Below are 15,487 nucleotides of genomic sequence, written 5' to 3'. Positions count from 1 at the left end.
GACCACTGCATTCAGGAAAAGAGGACTTTTATCTATTTTAGGAAACCCATCTTCTATCTATGATCACCTGATTGCTAGCTTATTCTTGGATTCTTTTCCAGTGAAATATGATTATCAGATCTGTGATACTGGTTGAAAATAAGCTTTTTAAAGTTACACAAAATCTAACTATTCAGCAAGTGTCTCTTTCTCTCTCTCTCTCTCTCTCTCTCTCTCTCTCTCTCTCTCTCTCTCTCTGTGTGTGTGTATTCCCTTTGAGTTGGCTTTCCACTGCTTTTGCAAGGACACAGTATGTATTGAAGGGGCAGATATTTCTGACATACTGCTCTAGGGAACTATAGGAGGCAGCCAAGAAGGCCTTGGGAAATATGGAAAGGGAGAGAGACTGCATAGAGGCTTAATTCTTTTTAAGGCCCCTCTGATCTAAAGATGGGCTTAGGAAAAAAAAGAGAGAGCAAGCAGGAGTGAGAGAGAGAAATATAAAACTTCTCAGGCCATAAGGAAATCATTTGCTTTAGTAGGAGGTTCTTCTATGATCCCTTTGGAAAAGAACAGTTCGAATGAGTAAAAGTACATATAGGGCTATAATATATTGGAAGATATACAAATACATTGATCTGTATGGTGAAACTTTCCTCCAAGAGCAGAAGTGACTGTGTGCCCCCCAGCCTTTATATAAATTCCAGTTCCTTATGCATACTGACATTTGTTTTCTTTCTTATATTTTTTCTCCAAAAATCTTTTGCAGACTGAAAACTTTCTACCAATCTCTGTTCTCCCCAGGGCATATAGCTATACTACATTTCCCAGCCTCCCTTGCAGTCAGATTAAACCATCTGGCTAAGTTCTGTCTAGTGGAACGGTAGCAGAAGTTACATGTGTCAATTCCAGGACTTGCCCATAGAACCTCCACACATGCACTTCCAAGTTTCATTTGCCTCATTACCTTCATTTGAAATGATGACAACCAAATCAATGTGGGAAACTACATGTTGAAAATAGAAAGGCTACTTAGTTACCTGAAAATCATCTGGGATTGCTAGATGAACAAGAATTGACCCTCTGTTGCATTTGAGCCATTACATATTTGGCTTAATTTGTTACAGCAGTTTAGTCTATCCTACTATGTTCCTTTAGAGCACAGTATCCCCCACAATATGCAGGACAATGCTCAGCATAGAATAGGTGCTCAATAAATAATTTTTGAATTAGTGAGCCACTATACTAGCCCATTCATTAAAGGTCTTCTAGAAGGTATAATTACTATGGAATTCTAAACTGCAAAATTTATTCATTCACACATAAGTTCATTTTAAAGGATACTTGATATTTAGGTATGGAACACCTATTGGTTACTATCTTTTACAAAAAAATCCCCGATGAAGTAGATGATATCACCTCCATTTAACACATGAAGAAACTGATGTTCAGAGAGTGAAAGCACTTTCCTAAGGCCACACAGCTACTAAATAGCTGAGAAGGGATTCAAATTCAAGCCTGTCTGACTTCAGAGCTCTTTCCAATACGTCATGTTTCCTTAAACGTATGTTTCATTTAATACATTATGTTTGTTGTTTAGATCTGTAATCTTGAAAATATAATATTATTCAGAGCAAAGTATAATCACTTGGAGCTCAGTAAATCCCTCAGTAAAGTTATCACACGTGAGCTATGTGATCTTGGTTAACTAATAGAACCGTTTTATTAGACTGGTCACCAATTTATGACATCTTACATACTTTCTAAGTGATCTTTAAAAATATAGAGTAAATATAATAAAAGCTCAGTTAGAAGGCTTGGGTGATAGAATTTGAGATAACGTGACAAAATTATTTCCTGGTGAAGGGTCAGAAAGCAATGGAAAATGTTTTGTACTTTAGTCCTTTTTTGGGAAATCTTTCAAAATTCAGAAATTCATTTTCTGACCATAGAATAGACTGATTCAATCATGTCCAAAACTAGAGTAATGTACTTTAAGGATTGTTTTAGATGGGAGTTGGGGTTGTGAGTAGAAATATAAGAATTCCTGGGCATTCTGCCTCCACTGCTCTGTCTCTTCTGCTCCTGGAGGCCTGAGGTGGCTCTGTCAAAGCCTCTGTTGCCCTGTGACCTGCAGATACTGAGAAACCTACAGGAAGGACATTGGAACACCCTGGAAACCAGGAAATGGACTCAATGGCCTTTGAGGATGTGGCCTTGAACTTCACCCAGGAGAAGTGGGCTTTGCTGGATTTTTCTCAGAAGAATCTCTACAGAGATATGATGCATGAAACCTTCAAGAACCAAATTCCAAATCTTAATCTGAACAAGAAAATTCCTACTGAAGTAAAATCATGTGAATGCAGTGTATGTGTAAGTCTTCATATGTCATTTGTCCATAAATAGGCACATCATATGTCATGTTGGACACAAACAATATGAGTGTGAGGAATGTTGAGAGGAGCCATTTAAATGTAAACAATGTGGGAAAGCCTTTATTTCTCTCACAAGTGTTTGATGACACATGGTAGCTCACATTGGAAATGGACCTTATAAATGTATGGTATGTGGCAATGACTTTGATTTTCTCACTTCATTTTGCATACAACAGATAACTCACACAGGAGATAAACCGTATAAATGTAAACAATGTGGTAAAGCCTTCAGTTTTTGCAATACCTGTCAAATATGTGAAAGAACTCACACTGGAGAGAAAAGTTACAAGTGTAAGGGTTGTGGGAAAGCATGCAGTTGTCCTAATTCCTTTTAATGACATAAAGGGTTCACAGTGGTGAAAAACCCTGAGCATGTAAGAAGTGTAGTAAAGCATTTACCCTTTCCAGTTCCCTTTGAAAACATGAAAGAACTCATACTGGGGAGAAACCATTTTAATGTAAAAAATGTGTTAAAGCATTAAAAATTCCCAGTTGCTTTCAAAGACTTGAAAGTATTCAATTAGAGGAAAATTCTATGACTGTAAGAAATGTGATAAAGCCTTCAGTTTTTCGAGTTCTTTTTGAAAACCTGGAAGGACTCACAGTGAAGAAAATCCTTCTGAATGTAAATATGGGGGTAGGCCCTCAGCTCTAGTTTCACCTGAAGACAGGAAAGAATTCATTCCTGGGAAAACTTAATGAATGTACAGAATGTGGCAATGCCTTCATTCCTCTCATATCCATTTAAAGACACATAATAAAGCACACCAGATATGAACCTTACAAATATAAGAATGAACACTGGATTGCAATCCTAGTAATTTGGAAAACACAGGAAAGCTTGCAATTTTAACAATTACTTTAAAAATCATGTGAAAACTCCGACTTGGAAGTAATCCTATAAACATAATTAATTTGGAAAGCCTGATACAAATTAATTATTGTATAATGCTCAAAAATGCACACAAATGAATGTCACTTCTACTTAAAAAGAACTCATGTAGAGAGAAGAAATGAAAAAACAGAAAACACAAAAAGAAAAGCAATAGGGCAGCTCCCCTGTTCAGTTTGAGAACTCATTCCCTGAGAATATGTAGGCTAACAGTTGCAGGGAAGCACCAGTCTAATATTTCATTTTTATTTAGTTAAGAAAGTAACCAAAAAGATTAAATTAGGACAGTGCCTGGCATATATTGTTAAAAAAAAAAAAAAGAAAGTAACCAAATACCTTTTTTTGAGTTTCAGGAAATGCACTATAGCAGTTTAATGAAACCAGGAGATGTGGTACCTTGGGAGAAAGAAGATGCGTATTAAAATCTCAGGTTTTGAATAGATAGGAATCTCAGGAGTGGGAATAAAGGGAGTGGGGTTTATGTGAAATGAGACTAACCTACACTACCTGATCAAAGTTAAGGTTCATGAGAGACCCAAGTGAGATATTTCCTGATAATTCTCTGATATCGCCTCTCAATTTTTGTTGTTCTTGCTCTTCAGGTCCCCACAAACAAGTTAATGTCCTATGACTCCACAAACCAGCCCAAGATTATCTCCATTTTATTCTCACTTTCCTTTTACTATGATCCTCCTGTCCCCCCTTTGCTTCTTGCAGGTGTACCCTTGTCTAAGTGTTCATAAATGATATATATGTTCTTGTGTATATGGATGGATATCACTATGTAAATGATGGTGAAGTGCAACTTGTAAGCACTGAATAAATGTTTTGAAATAAATAAATGAATGAAAACAACATCCAATAATACATTTTGTGAAATAAAATAAAATTTTAAGGCCCAACCCCCACCGGCTGACTAAATGGACCCCCTCGTGGCCAAAGGAATATTCTAAAACTAAACTGCTTGCCAGGAGGAGGGAGGTCAGACAAGCCTTATCATGCCCCCCTCCCTTCTTGGGTACATCCTTTGTAACCCATTGACAGGCCTAAGGGTATGCAACACAATCCTGCAGGTCCTCAATTTATACAACAAATATATGTCCTGTGGCTTATACATTCCAATCCTTTAGACAACACTTCATGTCTTTAACCAATTACAAGTCAAAAAATCTTTAAACCTACCTATAACCTGTAAGCACCCTCCTCTGAGATGGCCCACCTTTTCAGGCCAAACCAATGTGCACCTTCCATGTATTGATTATGACTTTACCTGTAACTCCTGTCTCCCTGAAATGTATAAAACCAAACTATAACCCAGCCACAGTGAGTCCACTTGCTCAAGGCTTCTTGGCAGTGGCTCCAGGTCATGGTCCTCAAATTTTGGCTCGGAATAAATCTCTTTAAAATTTATTTTACAGAATTTGGCTTTTTTTCGGTTAACAATGGTAATTGAATGAATTATACTGTTTTCTGTTTTCAACTTAATGATTTAATGTCATTACTGCCTTCACTAGTTCATAAAAATTGAACATATCATAGTGTCAATCTAACAAATTAGATATCCCTTATAGGAATTGTTCAATTCATTCACTTAGACATGTTTATTTAGCACTTAGTGTATGTCCAGCACTATTTTAGGCACTTGGGATTCAGGCAGTGAACAAAATATACAAATATATCTGCTGCATAGTACTTAGTCTAGAAGAAGGAGACAAACAATAAATATTATTTGTTGGGAGGAAACACATGCTTTGAAAAAATAGAAATAGTAGGCATCTTTTAGAGTGGTTGTTATCAAAAAGACAAAAGATAACAAGTGTTTAAGAGAATGTAAAGACAAAAGGGAACACTTTCATACTGTTGGTGGGAATGTAAATTAGTATAGGCATTACGGAAAATAATACACAGGGTCCTTAAAAAATTTAAAATAGAACTACTGTATCATCCCCCAATTACACTACTGGATATACATCCAAAACCAGAAATCACTATATCAAAGACATATCTGCACTCCCATGTTCATTGCAGCGTTATTAACTATAGCCAAGATATGGAATCAACCTAAATATCCATTAGTGGATGAATGGATTAGCAGAATGTATATACATGCATAATGGAATAGTATTTAGCTTTTAATAAAAAGGAAATCCTGTCATTTTTGACAACACGGATGAACCTGGAAGACATTATGTTAAGTGAAATAAACCAGACACAGAAAGACATATGCTGCATGATCTCACTTATATGTGGAATCTAAAACTGTTCACAATAAGGTGTGTGGAGAAATACATATATATAACAGATACTTCTATTCATAGTACACCCCTAATAATACTGATTATTAGTATTTACTCTACAAAAATTAGATTTTTGTAAATACGTCATTAATAAAGAGTTTAATTTTATTACTATAAAAATAAAATAAAAATGTTGAAATCATAGAAGGTTATCAGGGTTGGGACGGTTAAAGGAGACAAAATTTCGGTTAGGAGGAAAAGTTCAAGAGATCTATTGCACAGCATGGTGTCTACACTTAGTAACAATGTACAGGCATACCTCAGAGATATTGTGGGTTTAGTTCCAGATTATCACAATGAAACAAATATTACAATAAAGTGAGTCATAAGAATTTTTTTGGTTTTCCAGTGCATATTAAAGTTATGTTTGCACTATACTGTAGTCTATTAAGTGTACAATAGCATTATGTATAAATATATAATAATTTAATTTAAAAATAAATACTTTATTACTGAAAAATGCTATCATCAGAGACTTTAGGAAGTGATAATCTTTTTGCTGGTGGAGGGTCCTTCCTTGATCAGGATGATGGTTACTGAAGGTTGGGGTGGCTTTAACAATTTCTTAAAATAAGACAACAATGAAGTTTACCACATCAATGAACTCTTCTTTTCTTGAAAGATTTTTCTGTAGCATGCAATGTTAGTTGATAGCATTTTACTCACAGTAGAATTTCTTTCACAATGGGAGTGAATCCTCTCAAAATCTGCTGTTGCTTTATCAACTAAGTTTATGGAATATTCTAAATCCTTTGTTGTCATTTCAATAATGTTCAGAGTATCTCCACTAGGAATAGATGCCATCTCAAGAACTACTTTCTTTGCTCTTCCATAAGAAGCAGCTCCTCAGCCATTCAAGTTTTATCATGAGATTGCAGCAATTCAGTCACATCTTCAGGCTGAACTTCTAATTCTAGTTCTCTTGCTATTTCCACCATATCTGCAATTACTTTCCTCACTGAAATCTTGAACCTCTCAAAGTTGTCCATGAGAGCTGGAATCAACTTCTTCCAAACACCTATTAGGGTTGATATTTTGACCTCCTCCCATGAACTGTGAATGTTCATAATGGCATTTGGAATGGTGAATCCTTTTCAGAAGGCTTTCAATTTACTTTGCCCACATCCATCCAAGGAAACATTATCTTTGGCTGCTACAGCCTTACAAAATGTATTTCTTTAATAATAAGACTCTCAAGTTGATGTTACTCCTTGATCCATGGGCTGTAGAATGGAAGTTGTGTTAGCAGGCATGAAAACAACATTAATCTCCTTGTACATCTTTATCAGAGCTCTTGGGTGACCAAGAACATTGTCAATGATCTTTTGAAAGGAATCTTTTTATCTGAGCAGTAGTTTTCAACTGTGGCCTTACAATATTCAGTAAACAATGCTGTGTACAGATGTGCTATTATTCAGACTTTGTTGTTCCATTCATAGACCACAGGCAGAGTAGATTTAGCATAATTCTTAAGGGCCTAGGATTTTTGGAATGGTCAGTGAGCATTGGTTTATTGGATTCCACTTAAGAATTAGCAGCTGCATTAGCCCCTAACAAGAGAGTCAGCATGTGCTTTGAAGCTTTGAAGCAGACATTGACTTCTCTAGCTGTGAAAATTCTAGATTAGGGCATCTTCTTCCAATAGAAGGCTCTTTTGTCTATATTGAAAATCTGTTGTTTTGTGTGGCCACCTTCATTAACTATCTTAGCTAGATCTGCAGGTTCTACTAGATCTGCAGGTAATTTACTGCAGGTTCTACATCAGCACTTGCTGCTTTGCCTTGCGCTTTTATGTTATGGAGACAACTTCTTTCCTTAAACCCTATGAACCAACCTCTGCCAGCTTGCAACTTTTCCTCCGCAGCTTCCTCATCTCTCTCACTCTCTCAGGCTTCATTGAATTGAAGAGAGTTAGATACTTGCTTTGGCCATAGGCTTTGGGCATGTTGTGGGTGGTGTGAGCTTCTATACAGACTACTAAAACTTTCTCCATATCAGCAATGAGACTGTTACACTTTCTTATCATTTGTGTGTTCACTGGAGTAACATTTTTAATTTCCTTTAAAAACTTTTCCTTTGCATTCACAACCTGCCTAATTGTTTGGCACAAGAGACCTAGCTTTTGGCCTATCTTGGCGTTTGGCAAGTCTTCCTCATTAAGTTAACTATTTCTAGATTTTGATTTAAAGTGAGAGACATACTGTTTCTTGTACTTGAGCACTTAGAGGCCATTGTAGGGTTAGTAATTGGCCTAATTTCAATAGTGTTGTGTTTTAGGGAATAGAGAGGCCTGAGGGGAGGAAGAGAGACGGGGGAATGACTGTTGGTGGAGTAGTCAGAACACACACAACATTAAGATCACTGATCACAGTGATTACCATAACAGATATATAACAATAATGAAAAAGTTTGAAATATTGCAAGACTTACCAAAACATGACACAGAGACATGAAGTGAGCATATACTGTTGCAAAAATGGCATTGATAGACATGTTTTGATGCAGGGTTGCCATAAACCATCAATTTGTAAAAACCACAATATCCTCAAAGTGCAATAAAGGGAAGTGCAATAAAATGTGGTACCTTTGTATTTTATTCTTGAATATTGCTAAGAAAGTAGATTTTAAGTTTTTTCACCACAAAATTGATATATATGTGAGATGATATATGTTAATTAGCTCTATTTAGCCATTCCACAATGTATACATATTTCAAAACAGCATGATATACGTAATAAATATATGTAACTTTTATTTGTCAATTAAGAAATTAAATTCACAAAGAAAGAAATAGTAGGTGTGCTGTTGAAGATGGAGGAGTTGGCATAGGTTGCAATTCTGAATAGAAAGGCCATAACGTAGGTCTTATTGAAGGGACATTTGAGAACTCAAAGGAGCAATTCAGGTCCTGAACCATAATGATCTTTAGGACCCCTCTAATCTCACTACAAAGGTGATACCTATTCTGCCTATGCTTAGGATTGGTCCCAATTGTAAACCATGTCAGCATTAAATCAAGAAAACACCATTCCATTCTCTTGGTGAAAGTCTGATTCAGCAATGGAAGACAGAAGCCTGAGAGAGGCATTAGTTCTGTTGTTATTGAGTAATATATAAAAAGAAAGCTTTTATATTGGCAAGAGCTTCATAAATTCCAAAAGTTCAAATTTCAAATATATAACATATGACAATTAAGCCATAAAAATGCACTTTGGGTTGTACTATGTAACTCTCCAAAGAATATAACTTTATAAGCTGAAGTGGTCTAAAAATGAGGACAAGTATCTATTTAATAGTGCTCAGCCAAAATATTTCTGTGGTGACATAAGAATTGGGAAGCCAAGAACCACAGCACCACTCTTGCTTTCTGGCTTCCTCTCAGAAGTCTAAACATTTGGTTCCTGAGAAATAGCACTTGAATAATTTCTTGGCCTCTGCAAAGCTAAAACTACATTGCCCTTATTTTCTTTTGTGAGCTGGAGCCAGGACTTTTTAATTTTTTTTTCTTGTATTTTTTGCACTGTGGCAATGAAACTATACTTTACTATACTTTTTGATAATCTGAGCTATGTTGTCTAATATTATTCCAAGAGATAAAACCTTAGAAAAGGACCAGATTTTAAAGACCCCATCAAAATCCTAAATACCAAAGTTAGAGTGCAAAAACATCTGAAGGGAAACTCAAATCCAGGCAGATCTCAACAGAGTCCTGAAGTGAGGCATTTACATAGAGAAACAAAAGACCAGTCACAGGATAAAAGAGACACCCTCTGAGGGAAATGTTACACATCTTGGAAAGTTGAAAAATCATAAGTCAGAAATCATCTATAATTAGAGCTGAATATGACTTTGAAGATGGTGTGTTGAAGAAACCAAACTCCTGAGAAGAGGAAAGGCGTACCTAAGGTAACAGCATTAGGACCAAAACTCAGGTCCCCTGACTATAGTCTAGAGCTCTTTATAATATGCACCATTACATCTTGCTCTCTTTTGAGGATTGATTTTCTGGTGAGGTAGCATGAGTATGTTAGGGTTAAGAATCTGTTGGTCTGTAGAAGTATGACAGCCATATTTAAAAGTGAGAAATGATTCAGAAGAGTAATTTCCTCAAAGAAGAGGGAGACAAACAGGGTACGATGGCAGAGAGAGATTCACACATAAGATATTTCTTATGACTTCAGAGTGATAACATTTTTCTGTTGGAACTCTTCTAGAGTAAAAGGAGAGAAAGAGAAGGGTTACTGATTTACCATGCATGGAAATGCAAACAAGTAGTTGGTATCATGGGAATTTGCCTTATATTCAATATCATAGATGATAGTTGAGAAATTAAATGTGACATATATTGATTGGCCACAACAAAACCCCACCAAAGCTTATTTAAAAGAATGTTCATAACTATTGAATTCTTTTCTAAAGTGTCCATAGTAAGTAGCACCTATGTAGCTTGGAATTAGAGAACCTATCTTTATCATCAAGTATTTGGGTGACATAAGAAATGAGAATTGTCAAACAGTGTGGCAGTTTAAAAGCCTCATGGTGATGTGAAAGACTAATGTCACTGATACATTAAATGAAGAAAAAAGTGGATAACCCAAATTTACTCATCATTAACTACTATTTATAGGAGGAAAAGAGGTTAACAGACAGTTATGATGCAGTCTACCAAATGGAGGGAAGCATTTTTCCATATGAATCTATGGAAACCCAGGCTATGGGTGTCAGAAAGAGGACAAAGTCTGAGTGGAGTTTTTAACATAAATAAGAAAATATCATTATTTTCTCTTTGTATTATTAAAAGTATTTTCTAACTAGACTTCTTGCCAACATGCTTGCCCTCCTACATTTTGAGGGAGCTTCCTGTCCAAAGGCAATAATGCACAAGAAATTCATGGAATATTCGGTGAAAGGCAAAGTATTTGGTATGATCTTAGTGAGGCATGAATGGATCCAAGTAAAGAAGATGAGCAGAGGCTAAATCAGGAGGTGTCTTGTAAGCCATGAACCCTGTCTTGTACAAATTGAAGAGCAGTTGAATCTGTCGTAAGTGGAAGTCTAAGAGTCATCATGGAGAAGGTAAGGAGATCTTCAACTAGGGCAATGGTGGTAGGAGTATAGAGCAGCAGACAGATTCAAGAGATATTTAGGAATTAATATTGACAAGACTTGGTAATGGATTGATTGTGGTGGGTGAGGGGAAGACAGAGGACGAGGATTATTTTATCTGGCTCGAGCAACTAGATAGCAATGCCATTCACTGAAATAGAAGGAGGACCAGTATTGAGTGGGGGAGGAAGATAATTAGCTCAGGTTTGGACATGTTGAGTTTGACTTGCCTGTGACATGTCTGAGGGAATGTTTCAACTAAGCAATCTGATATACTGGTCTGGAGCTCAGGAGAGTAGCATGTACTCTTCCTTCGTTGCCTCCTCTGAATGACTTTAATATCCACCTTCGACAACTTAGCCCTTGATTCCATACTAGCCTGACCCAGTCCTTTATTTTCCCTCATTTCCTTTTACTTCGTAGAAGCAAACATTATATGTCAATCTATACTTTTTACAGTGCCTAACTCACTTGTGGGCATGAGTGAGGGCTTTGTAAAGGTTTCTGAATACTTACATTTGGCCACCTCACCACTGAGGTCATTCAGGAAAAAAGTAACTTTTTCATACTTATTAAATGGTGCAAAGGATATTTAAGTCTTTGTAAATATGATGTCACAAATGTCACAAATCAGGTTTACATGTGTGACCAATTTTACTTGAAAGATTTGTAGGATATTCACCATTTCCCTGTTCTCTTAATGTAGGGTTTCAAACCTTTAGGAAGAAGTAGAAATAATACTTGCTTTTCTATACTGGCTTCCTTAAAATTTTTTACTCTATCTTCTGGGTTCCTGAGATTCTACATCTACCTGGGCATATGATTGATAAATCAGGAAAGGGGTCTGGTCATTGTTATCTAATGTTTTGGAACTTAAAATTATCTGTGGATGTATCCTGAGACACTCCCTGCCTTATTTTCTCCAAAGGAGGAACTTCTTATGTTTCAACAGTGGAATTTGAGGAATTTATGTTAAGCACTTACTGAAAATGGTTTCTTTACTTACAAACTTCAAGAGGCTTCAGCACAGTTGCCAAATGTGCCAATGAGGTCTTTGGTGGCTTAGCAATACTTGTTTTTCCCATCTCCCTCCCATTTGATGTTTCGTCATTATGTTTACCCTCTCTCTTTTGAGAATTATTATTTCCTTTATGCATACGTCCGTGTATCCATATATTTATTCAGTACACATCATTAAAAATTACTAGTCCTAATCTCTGTGCCTTGTAAAATGCTCAAGGTAAGAATTAGTCACATTATGTAAATGTGCAAGGGTGAAAGATTAACACATACCTGCCTCTTCCCAGTAGCCCTCTTGAGTACTTTATGTGAATGTCAATGGATTTTTTTTTTTAAAGAAAATAATTTCTGTTGTGGGAGCCACACACAAAGGAGTGATGCCAATGTTGACATTCGTAACCACAGTAGACAGAAAGGGGTAAATCTGGGCAAGTTAGCAGACAGGTAGAGCTTTATTTCATTCACCTGGCTGCCCACTCTTCCAATCAAAATCTTTCATTATAGAATTCACAAACACTTACTGCGTTCCAGGCACATAGTAGGTGCTCTACATATATTAATTTATTTGATTCTCACTACAACCCAGTGAAGTAAGCCCTATTAATATCCCTATTTAAAAGGTAAGGAAACTGAGGCATAGAGAACTTTAGTACATTCTACAGGGTCACACAGCCAGTGGATGATGGAGCTGACATTCAAACCCAGGCAGCCTGTCTCCAGATTTAATGTTCTTAGCCACTATACTATGGTATGAAACTGGTTTGATTAACTTAGTATGTAAATCTGTATTTCTGTCATAGCTACTTCATATCTTCTTCTAAATATGGGCCACATATGTGTGCTAGAGAGCAGCTCAGAAACAAGGAAAATGGTATATGGCTTTGCTCTCAACATTTAAATGTAGCACTCAAGGATTAATGGGGAAGCTACCAAAAAGATAGACTTATGAGTGCAGGAATTTGATGACACAGGAAATAGAAGGATTTTTTTTTTTATGAAGTTGTCTTTTGAGTCCTGAGATTATAAAACTTTAAGCAATTTTCTCAAGGGAAATCTTTTAATTTCACTTCATTTTTATCATTATTATTTGGTTTTAGAGATGGAGTCTCACAGTGTTGCCTACGCTGGCCTTGAACTGGGCTCAAGAGATCCTCCCACCCCAGCCTTCAGAGTAGCTGAGACTACAGGGTCACAGTGCTGCTCTTGGCTTCTTCAGGATAATCTTCAGTTATCATCCTCTAGTAATCACATGAGCACAAAATTTTTAGACTGATCTTCAAACTTGAACTGAAAGTAAAGGGCATGAGATGTCTAAAAGTCATAAAATTTCATATTTAAATATGATAATGTCACTAGCCAGGCAAGGAAAATTCTAGAAAAAAAATATAAGAGCTTTTCTAAGAATGAGTCTTACGAAGTGAATAAAAGACTATGTGGCTTTTAAAAGCTTAGTGATTGCTAAGGTAGTGTTAACATTGCTGAAACTTTGACTATTTAAAACTTAGAATAGGGTAAAAGAGAGAGTGCAGAATTTGTTCTGACAGGTTACCATGCAAGATAATGTACTTTGGAGAATAAAGGACAAAAAGAGTAGAAAAAATGAATGCCATTTAGTATATCTAGTGATATTTCATAATTGATCCCATCAATAAATGTTAATCTTTCTTTAATGGTGTGATAATTTTCTAGAGTTCCTTATTTTTTGGTTATAGAAATACCCATTCTTAAGCCTGCTACACATTTCAAACATGATCGCTAAAGCAATCTCATTCAATCCTAGGGCTTAAGTACTATTTATATATTATTAACTCCCCAATTTTTTATCTCTAGTTCTGAATTGTCCCCAAACTCTGTATCCACTACCTACTCTGTATCTCTGCTTGGGAGTTTAATAAACAGTTCAAACGTTTCATGTCCAAAACAGAATTCCTTAATCTCTTACTAAGCCTGCTCCTTCCCTAGTGTGCCTCATTTCAATACATGGCATCACCACTTATTTTGTTGCTTGGACTAGAATCCTTAGCATCATTTTTTATTACCCTCTCTCTCATATAACCCGCATCTAATCCTTTAGAAAATCACACCAGCCCTAAGTTAAAAATATATTCAGAATATGGCACTTTTTACCATGACAGTGCAAGCCACCATCATCTCTTGACTAGACAATTGCAGGAGCTTCTAAAGTCACTCTCTACTTCCATTTTGCAGCCATCCAGTTTATTGTCTGCTCAGCAACTAGAGGGATCTTAAAAACATGGCTAATATCCACTCATCTCTCTGATCAAAACCTTCCAATGGCTCCCCAGCTCATACAAAGTAAAAGCCAAAGTCTTTAAAATGGCCTACAAAGCACCACACAAACTATCCCTTCTGCCTCTCTGAACTTTCCTCCTTCTCCTTTCCTTCTTGTTTACTCTGCCCCAACAACACAGGCCTCTGTGTCACAACCCACCAGTTGCAGTCTCTTTCTTCAAGACCATTGAACTTGCTAGTCCATCTGCCTGAAACACTTTCTACTCAGTTGTTGTCATGCATCCTTCATCAGAGGCCATCCCTGATCATCCTTTCTATAATAACATAACCTCTTTCCCTCATTCCACTATGTCCCCGCCCGCGGGACCTTCTGTTACTCGTGGGGTCAAGGGGGACCTTGCCTGAAAGAGATGGGCGAGAGAAAGGAACGAGACCAAGCAAAGGGTTGTCAAGGTCTGCTTTACTTAGATCCTTTGTTGGTTTTATAAGCATACAGAAACAATGAAGTAGGGAGGGGCAGCGGGGTGGGTGGGGGGGGTTAGGGTTGATCAATTACAAACAGCCTCAGGCAGCAAGCCTGGAATATCTTGCAGTTTTTTCCTGCAACGGTCGTTAAGCACTTTTTGGCAACTCAGGGTATTTTCTGCTCAGGGTATTTCCGGGTTAAGAACTTCAAAGGCCTCCGTTCCTAACACCACTAATCACTATCTAGCTGCTTACCTGGATTTTTAAAAATGGTGTTATCATTACCTAACATATTTCTGCATATTTATTTATTTATGATCTGTCACCATTACTGGAATGTAAGCTCCATGAGTATGGGAATTTATCTGTTTGTTCATGACTATATCCCATTTACCTAGCACAGAACTCAATAACTATTCATTGAATAAATGACTGACTGAATGAATGAAACACTAAATGGCAGTAACCTAGGGAGATAGTAGGTCTTAGTCTCAGGAAAGAATTAAAACATTTCTTCAAAGATATACTGCCAATCTAAAATAGTTTACAAGATCACTCCAATATTCTTGTAAAAGATCCAGCTGGTCCCTTTATGGAAATACAGCCACTTTAAAGTCAATGCTAATATACAGTGAATATGATTCATAAAATCTGTCATTTTCTTCCAAATTAAATGAAATGTTCATGGATGAGAGATGGTTTTAAAATTCTGTTTAGTAACTCATTTAAGCATTTTAAAATCCAATGCCATTAATAAAATGACAACTTGAATGAATTAATATTTATTCATTTAAAAACTCGCCCACAGGCCACTAATAAAATGACAACTTGAGAAAATTAATATTTTTGATCTTTATTTTTCTTGAAATTATGATGTGTCCTGGCTGTTAGGAATTTTCTGCCAGTTGCCCAGTCTCCAGCTGGGACTTAACTTTCTAATTTTATTAAGGCTCAATCCAAGGACACACATGTGTACACTCTGGTTTCCTGTTAATAGTTCATTAACAAGTTCATTATGTGTTTGTTCCTGTCTCAGCATT

The sequence above is a fragment of the Microcebus murinus genome, chromosome X (assembly GCF_040939455.1).
Source record: "Microcebus murinus isolate Inina chromosome X, M.murinus_Inina_mat1.0, whole genome shotgun sequence".
NCBI classification, from domain to species: Eukaryota; Metazoa; Chordata; class Mammalia; order Primates; family Cheirogaleidae; genus Microcebus; species Microcebus murinus.
Note: the sequence above shows the minus strand (reverse complement) of the source record.